The sequence below is a fragment of the Triturus cristatus genome, chromosome 5_1 (assembly GCF_964204655.1).
Source record: "Triturus cristatus chromosome 5_1, aTriCri1.1, whole genome shotgun sequence".
Taxonomy (NCBI): Eukaryota; Metazoa; Chordata; class Amphibia; order Caudata; family Salamandridae; genus Triturus; species Triturus cristatus.
The window spans coordinates 257,243,578-257,253,198 of record NC_140587.1 but is presented as its reverse complement, the minus strand read 5'-3'; positions in this window follow the sequence as shown (position 1 = coordinate 257,253,198).

The window sequence follows — 9,621 nt, the reverse complement described above, 5'->3', positions numbered from 1 at the left end:
AGGTCATGTTAAATGCTACTTTCTACATTCTCTCATGTTTCCTCTTTCAAATCACAAGTTCTATGTACATAAATAATCACCTCTGTGTGCGCTTAATAAGCAACTAAATCATAACCGTTGTTCATGGGATAATAAAGTTATTCAGGCCTGTTCTTTGCTCTGACAATCTCGGAGTAGGGACTCCAGGGATGATAGTGCTCAGGCACATCTGTTTGTAAAACTTTCTTAAATTATTTTGTACCCATTTGGATTGTTATCATGAGATAAATTGTACAATCAGTTTGTTAGCTACTGAGGGGCATATTTTTTAAGGGTTTCACGCAAGGGGACACAAGGGCGATGCAAAACCTAAATGAGATTTATCAAGCCACACAAGGCCTCCTTGCATGGCTTGATAAATTTAGAGTAATGCAAGGCAGCACAAATTGCGTATTGCATTACTCTGCAACAAGGAGGCATTCCATGGTTGGAGCGTGGGTGCTCCCTGGAATTCACTCTTGGATTCTCGCACATTCTCAGATTTACCAATGTTGGTAGACCTGAAAATGCGTCAGAATTGTAGTCCTTCCCACCAGATGCGCAACGAGGAGAAATATCTTTCTTTCTCCTTGTTGCTTCCTTTCTAAGTGTTCTGCATGTTGCAGCATCTTAGAAAGAGGAAAATGCCTCTGAGGATTGGTTTTGTGTTGCAAGGTGTCCCTTCCTGCACAAAACATTCCTGCCTAGAACGCAAGCACGCTTGCAACATGACGCAAGGGTGCCTGCATTGGTGCTAGGAAGTCAAAAGGGCAGTAGCGCTAGGAAAGGACAGGAATGCGCTGAATACTTGTAAATACTGCACCTTCCTGCTCTTTTCCTGTTACACAGTGCAGCGCAGAAAGGTGGCTTGCTACTTTGGGTGAAACATGTATAAATCTGCCCCTGAGACTTTTACCAGGATAATTTAGCATATCATATGTGCTGTCTATAAGTGTTTCTTTAGCTACTAAAAGGTGTGAATGAGAGATAATGGCCTGTAGGGAAAGTGTAGGACCCTGCCTTGGTCAAGAAGAAAACTTGTATAAATAAGGAATAGAATGGTGCAGAAACGTGCCCATGCTGCATTGCAAGGATATGTGATGCTGTTGATGTTAATGTGTGCAATTCAATTATTTAAAATAACATGAATGCATATGGACCTTCCAACACAATTGTAATTGCATTACAATTGCCCCCTCAGAGCTATTCAAGGGACGCATTGCCTAATAACAGACACACATAGGTTGGGAAAATTAAGATTCAGTGTCAGAAACGTCAGGGTGATTGAGTAGAAGACAGCAGCACCAGCGCTTCACACTCTAGGGACAGTGGTTCATGGAAGGAGAAACAGGGTAAACACTAAAAAGAACACCCTCTGAAGTACTTATTTAGGCGAACCAGTACCTTTAATTACATCAAAGGACAATCAGCAAATTATTTATGTTAAGTTACATTTTGGCTCGATCTTACCTTTTTACAAATGTTATCACCGTTTTTTTAACATTATGTTTTTTCTTGTGAAAATCTATAGACTTTGTCTGATGTAATTTGACAATTCAGAGTTTAATCAAAATGGAGTATTTGTATCATACCCTTTTAGAATACAGTCTCATAAACTTTAGAGTAATGTACCTGTGGAAGAGGTGTGGCGCCGCGGCCAGGGCGACTGACTCCGGAATCTGGGGATCACGGTTCGATCGCCGGCGGCAGATTAGCCCAGCACCATGTGACTCTGGGCAATAGCTTGCTTAATCTTCCCGAGGGCCCACAGCGCCTAGAGACCCTTACGAGTGATTGTTCGCGCTTTACAAATGTGGATTATTATTATTATTATACCTACCTCATTCTGTAACTATAAGTACAGTCTGTTTAGACCCACTGAGAATCTTTTCGTACATGAGATAAGATTTCCATATGTCTCGTGCAGGCCCATTGTTGTTTTCCCTATGTTAGCATGAGCACTTTGCAGACTGTCCTCTGCTTTGTGCATGTTATTCTACAGACAGGTTTTGCTTTGTGTCACACTGTACTTTCACACAGAACACGCTGTTGTTTTTTGCGTTCTGTTCTTTCCTGGGATTTAGTTTGAACATGTAGACAAGTTTGAACAACAATGCCCCTTATTATTCTGTTCTGGTCAGGCCCTAGCACCTAGACAAAACACACAAATTCAGCTGTTGTTTGGAAACACATACTTTTGTCATATAGGTATGCAGAGATAGGTAACACACACTTGGAGAGGGACCTTTCCAGGGAAAAGATTGTGGCAGCACCTACGATGTAGAACTTTCACCTGTGTGTACCAAGGTACGGGGTCTGCTGCTAACACCTAGAGATCTTCTGATATATAATTATTTTGCTTCTGAACAAGGGAAGGGAGGTTAGGCTACAGTGTCATTTATAACGTCTGCTCCATTTATGATTTACGGACTACTTGCTATGCTAACCGTATTGGTGTTAGGCATTTTCCTACTTGTTGTGGCATGTATACTGCATAATAGAGCACAATAGTTGAAATAAACATTTTAAACTTTCCTCGTGTCTCTGTCCGAACTTTTGTGGACTTGTACGAGTGTGAGGGCGAAAGGGTGTGTCCTGTAACCACCATTCCTAAGAGGGTGTGGAGTGTTGTGTTCTGGGGTGTCTAATCACTTGGTCGTCTATTAGTGAGTAGGAAGGCAAGTGAGACACTATAACTAGTCGGTCCCGAGCTCCTGGGTACTCAGGTGGTAGGATGACTCAGTCCCTGTCTACTACGGTCCTATGATCCCAAGCATAGTTCTGTGACTCCACAGAATCCCTGCAACAAGATGATTTCATGGGCTCTTTTCCCTGTCCCCTCCCCCATGTTTAAGGCCTGTTGCTGAGCAGTATATCAGCTGTAGGAGTATATTATGGGTAGTATAGCACCCACAAATGTGTAAATAAAATGTACTGGGAGCAGTGGTGTTGTGAACCCCCTGCTTTCGCAGGTTAAGCAGTGTGATGTTGACACTTATAATCATTTACAAACCTGTTCTGTCTGCAGCTGTGCAGAGAAAAGCTCTTAAAAACATAAAGTAAGGGAAAACCATAACATAGGTCAGGTATGGGAAGCCGTTCATAGTAAAAGAAGATCAAAAATTTAAATGATGATAGAGAGATAAAAGGTGCGCAGGGGCACCAGGACCCAGAGGCCTGAGGGGCACACGGAAGCCTGTTTATCATATTTTATGAGTCAAATAGCAGCTGGGTGCCCATTTCCTTTTCTTGCACTAGAGCCCACTTTACACTGACTCAGCTAATGTCTGTGAGAAGGGGGCTGAAAGGAAGAGTGAAACGAAGGACATATGAAAAGAAAAGGGAACTGTGACAAGAAGAAACAACCAAAAGCATTAAAAGATGAATGGAATGGTGAAAGGGCTGATGGATGTAGGGTAAAACAACAATTACATGAATCGGTGAGATAGAATGGCATTGATGGGTGGATGGCTGGATGGATGAATGAAAGTCTGGATGGATGGGTGGATTGAAAAAAAGGAGGGTGAAATTATGAATGGATGAAAATTAATGGATGTATGTAGGAAATTGGGTTACTGGTTGAGGGGGTGAAACCCTACTCAAGCAGCAACCACATTACTGGTCAGGGTGAAACACAAGCAAACCCCACATTAACCTGTGCTTACACCTCAGGTAGCTTGGCACAAAAGCATTCAGGCTTAATTTGGAGGCAATGTATAAAGTATTTATGCATCACTCCAAATAGTGATAAAGAAAAAACACAACACAGGAAAAATCCCATAACAATTTAGAAATATAGAGCTATATTTAATAAATTATTTGAGACCAAAACAGCAAAGATCCAATCAGTAGAACTGGAGATATGCAATTTTAATGATTTAAGTAGAAATAGTGCTTAAAAGCACAAAGCACCGTACCGGGACAAAGTCACTAGTTCAGGCCAACTGCAATGGAGTTCAGGCCAGATACAGGGATCAAGTTGGGCCCACTGAACAAAGTACCTTAAATCATGGTGTTGTGTAGTTCCTAAGAATCCCCAGGAACTGCGTGTTTTGGTTGACCTAAACTGAGGGCTTGGTGTCCCAAAAGCTTCCGGACACCCCCACAGGATATGTCAGCCATTAGACCAGCTACTTCTACAGTGCCACTACTCCCCTGTATCTTACAGTGGTGTAGGTAGTTTCTGGCAACCACTGAACATGACAACCCTGATTCCTGAGGGATCGTGGAAAACAGTACAGTACTTTTCGCTCAGTCGCTCGTGCTTGCTTATTCTTAGAAAATACACAGGATGGGGATTAGGACGTTTCAATAAGTATTTATTGGTCCAGCATCAGTCTTGAGTAAAACATATTTGTTGCGGCAATCAGGAGACATAAGCATAAGAAAGAAATCGCAAGTACTATTATAGTAAAAAGAAGATACATTTCTACCATAGTGCTAATAAGATGAACATATACAGGTCAGATAAAAACACTAGTATTTGCATATTCCTAAAATGCGCAGCCTAAGTATTTTGCCTAAATGTACCTAGCATGTGTAGCATGTATATCCGTGTATCTGTAGCCAAGAATCCACTAGGGAAGAACCATTCCCCTCACCAGATGGTAAAGAACAAAGGACCCTGTCTCTTCTCCGAGGATGACACCACCCAAGGCATGTCAGACCGCTGCGTGTTGAAGATTCAGCATGCAGGACCCTGTGTCAGCTTGGAAGGAATTCTCCTCTAATTTGCAAGGAGGGAATAAGGGTCTCCTATACTAGAGTGGTCACTCCAGGGTTTCTTCTAGAATCAATATGTTTTGAAAACAGTCATAACTACTTTGAAGACAATCATAAATGTTTTTCCAAACAAATACGATCATGCACAGCTGGCTGTTGGCCAGGATGAAAAAAAATGGTGACCCTTGTACAGAGTAATTATGCTGTGCCTAATGACATATTTATGTACGTCAGGTACAGGTATTAGGATAGAGTACTAAGAGCTAGTGTTAAAGAGACAGGAGCAAGCCACTAGGTAAAAGGTCACCTGTTCAGAACCGTTATTGTCGTGTGGATGGGACAATGTATGAAAAAAGGGGTATACATGACAGGACCAGCCTAAAGGACATGACACTGGTTGTGGAGTGCTGCAAGGCCCCGCATTGAGGATGCGTCATGCAGCTGTGATTCGAGGCTGCAATGCAAGGTCCTGCATCACGCAGCAGTAGCTCCTAGGAGCTGCGGGGCTATGATGTGAGGGCCTGTATCGAGGATGCATCAGGAAGCGGCTGTTCCAAAGAGCTATGAAGTTTGGCATGTGGGATGCGCAGCAGAGAAGTGAGACTGTGAGGCAATGTGTCTCGCTGCATTGGTTCTGCCTGGACAACAGCTGGGCAGGAAGACCAACTTCAGACCCACTTCTAAGGGTCCAGGACTTAAGTGACACCACTTGGGGGGCAAGACTCACAGCAGACAGAGTCCAGGTGCTTGGCTCAAGGTGGTTGGAGCCATTTCTGTCCTTGAGGCTCTGATCAGGAGGCTGGTCAACTAGCCCTTGGAGTCACTCTGGAGGTCCTGGGTTCAAGATGTAGGTCCATTCCTTTTCACTCAGACTGCAAGGCAGAAGAGTAGCAGTCCTTCTTGCAACAGAGCATCCTACCACAGAGGCTTCCACAGACCCAGAGGGTGCTGAAGAGTTGGGTCTGATGGTCTAATATGTATACTTTCTGCCAGCTTTTGGTAGGAGAAGGTTTCCACCCCAAAGGTGTTTGGAATTTCCTGCCTCCCTGCCCTTGCCCAGCTTTTCTGGAGGCACAAAAGACTAGTGTGGAATCCTTTGCGTGTCTGCAAAGACAGAGCCTCTGTAATGTGTAAGTGTGGTGGGTGATAACTCCTCCCCTCTATCAAGTCTGAGATGGCTCATCCTTCCAACACAACCTATTCCCCTTCTGTCTCATTGTCTGGGAGTAATACACAAAGGCAACTACCAGCTACACCTAGTGATATGACCAGTATACAGGCTGCAGACATCAAATGGTTTGGACAAGAAAATGCCAACTTTCTAAAAGTGACATTGTTAGAATTGTGACTTAGAATCCAATGTTACCTATAAAGAGGGTTTTAAATTACAATTCTGAACAGTGGACACGGAGAAAGCCTTCGACCGCGTCCACTGGCCGTATTTCGAACAGGCGCTGATACGCGTTGGTATTCGAGACAAGATGTGGATGCACATCCTGAACTGGGAATCCTTTGCGTGTCTGCAAAGACAGAGCCTTTGTAATGTGTAAGTGTGGTGGGTGATAACTCCTCCCCTCTATCAAGTCTGAGATGGCTCATCCTTCCAACACAACCTATTCCCCTTCTGTCTCACTGTCTGGGAGTAATACACAAAGGCAACTACCAGCTACACCTAGTCATATGACCAGTATACAGGCTGCAGACATCAAATGGTTTGGACTAGAAAATGCCAACTTTCTAAAAGTGACATTGTTAGAATTGTGACGTAGAATCCAACTTTACCTTTAAAGAGGGTTTTAAATTCCAATTCTGAACAGTGGACACGGAGAAAGCCTTCGACCGCGTCCACTGGCTGTATTTTGAACAGGCACTGATACGCGTTGGTATTCGAGACAAGATGCGGACGCACATCCTGAACTGTTATCACTCTCCCGCTGCAACTGTTCGAGTGAATGGCCATACTTCTGCGCCATTCCCTATCTGTAGAGGCACTAGACAGGGGTGCCCTCTTTCGCCCCTGCTTTTTGCTTTATACATGGAGCCCTTGGCTCAGAGAGTTCGGGATCACCCACAGATTACTGGTATCCACTTTGGAGGAGACACACATACCATCAGCCTTTATGCAGATGACGTGTTGGCCACTCCCACGAATCCAACGACCGCCCTGGGGAGCCTCTTAGAGGAACTAGAGACTTTTGGAGGGGCCTCCGGTTTTAAGATCAATTTAGCGAAATCTATGGCACTGAATCTATCTCTCAATCAATGTGGATCAGGGTCAGAGAAGACTGGAAGTCAAGGCGCTGGTCGGGCTCTGCAGTCGGTTCCTCGTAGAACGTTGAGCAAAGCAAACGGCAGGTCGCTTGATGGTGCCTGTTTGCACAGGGTGGTCACTCCTTGGCCACAAGGGAGATTCTTCAGTCTTCTTCCGTAGTCGAATGTCGAAGGTCCAGAGTTTCTGTTCAAGTTCAGTTTATCAGGATAATCCAAAGTCCTAGGGACTCAGCTCCCACTCTTATACTAATCTGGGGGGCTGGGTTACCTGCTAGATCCCTCCTATGGGTGGGACCACGGAGGGGGGTGGTTACACCCCCTTCCCTTTGTCCAGTTTCGCGCCAGGACTGGGGCTGGAGTGCCCCAGCACCGGTTTGAACTGGACTATGCATGGAACACCTTGTGTGCCTGTTGTAATTTACTTGTATTCTGTGTGCAGGGCTATGTCAGTGGTTGTCCTGGTTACAGAATGTGAGTCTGATGGTTCCATGACAGGCTGGCATTCTGACTGAGGAGACACTGGAGAGCTGACCTGTTGGCTAGTCCTGTCGGTGGTTGAAGATAATAAAGTCTTCCTGTGGACAACAATCTTTCTTTGGATTTATTACTGGCGACGAGTTGCTTGATTGGGGACAAGCCACAACCACCGATTCCCCTGCGAACCTACGCTGGATGGATTAATGATTTGGTCTAATCTTGGGATTCAAGGAATTATCCTAATACGTGTTTTTGGCTACTCATTGGATTTACAGACCACAACTACAATGTAGTTTCAGCGAAATTTGGATCATAATTGGATTTTTCTTAAAGGACTTGTGACTCGATATTTGATAGTAAACGGCTGTTTGCTTACTTTCAAACGCCTCACGAGGCCATCTCTGCGCGCTGCTGACTCCATGGCAACCCTTCTTTGCACGCGCCTCGTCCTTCGATCTCCGACTCAGCTTTGAGTTCTAACGTTGTGACACTGACGTTCACGTTACGTGAGGTGAAGCGTCATCAAGCGTGGCGGCCATTTTGGATTGGGCTATTCATCACACCTCGCGTCAGTGAGCGTGGCAGCCATTTTGGATTGGGTCATTCGTCTCACCTCGCGTTTTGCCCTTCTCAAGAGAATTTTCCTCAAATCACATCAATATCAGCATTATCATAGCGAGGAAACTTTAAGGTGAGACAGCTGCCTTGATTTTTTTTTTTCTGGGTACTTTATTTAAGTTGGATATTAATTGAAATATGGCCACTTCCACCAGCATGTCCCAACCCCCTGCATTTTTATCTGAAAAGGGTGAACCCCTTCTTCCTTGGAAAAGGTGGCAGAACTTATTTGATTCTTATCTTGTGGCAATTGGGGGAGAAAAATTCTCTGCTGTACGGAAACAAGCCATATTATTGCACAATCTAGGTGTTGAAGGCAGGAACACTTATGACAGCATGGATCCTCTAACTATTGGTAGTGGAGATGGAGAACCATCAGATGTCTATGAAATGTCCATGACAATGTTAGAAAGATATTTTGGACCGCGTATACACGTTGTTTTGGAACGTCATAGATTTTTCACGAGGGTTCAAGGTCCTACAGAACGTGTTGGAACTTACGTTGCTTCTTTGAAGACATTAGCACGCACCTGTGACTTTGGCGAATTGTCGGATTCCTTGGTAAGGGATCAACTTGTACGGTGCACAAATAGTTCAAGGGTACAAGGGAAGTTACTGTCTAAAAATCCCTCACTGACTGAAGCAATCGCAATAGTAGAAGGTGTTGAAAACCCTTCCTCCTGGGTGAAAGAAATTAGGAAAGACAAAGAGGATGGTAACCAAACCCATAATGACAATACGAAGAGAAGTCAAGGAAGTGTCCACTCCATGGCAGAGTGTGACGATGAGACTGATTTCCCTGAGGGGATTGCTAAAGTGTCATTGGGATCGAGGAATAAAAATACTATGAGGAACACACAGTCACATGTCGCAAGTAGTAAAGACAAAGACATTCAACAGAGAAATGAGCGTGATCCTCGGCAACAGCGTGTTTTTGATAAGGAGAAGAACAGCAATGACATTAGGAGAGTACGCTGTTATAGATGTGGAAGCTTTTCACATTCCTCAAGTTTTCCTAACTGTTATGCCAGAGACTCAATATGTTTAAACTGTGGTATCAAGGGGCATTATGCCCGGGTTTGCAAATCCCCTAGGAAAAGTCATAATGTAGAAAACCCTTCTGATATGATTCGTACTTTAGTTATATCCAATATTTCAGAGGTGGAAGACAAGGTGGATTCGGGAAGGGTCACCATGCCTTTTTGTGACATTTCTGTTGATGACAAAAACTTCACAGTCATGGCTGACTCTGGCTCGCCATTCACACTGATTGGGAACAAAATTTGGGATGAAGTGGTTGGGTTAGACAGCGTGATGTTACAACCTCCGGACATTGCACCTTTTAGTTATGGTGGTTCCCGTGTGGACATTGTTGGATATGTAACTGCTAAGATTGGATTTAAACAGAGGGAAATAACGGGCAAAGTTTATATTGCCGTAAGGGGAGACAATCTTCTGGGGTGGAGGCATCAACGTGATTTGGGTATAATTTTAAATCCCAATGCCACTGACCCG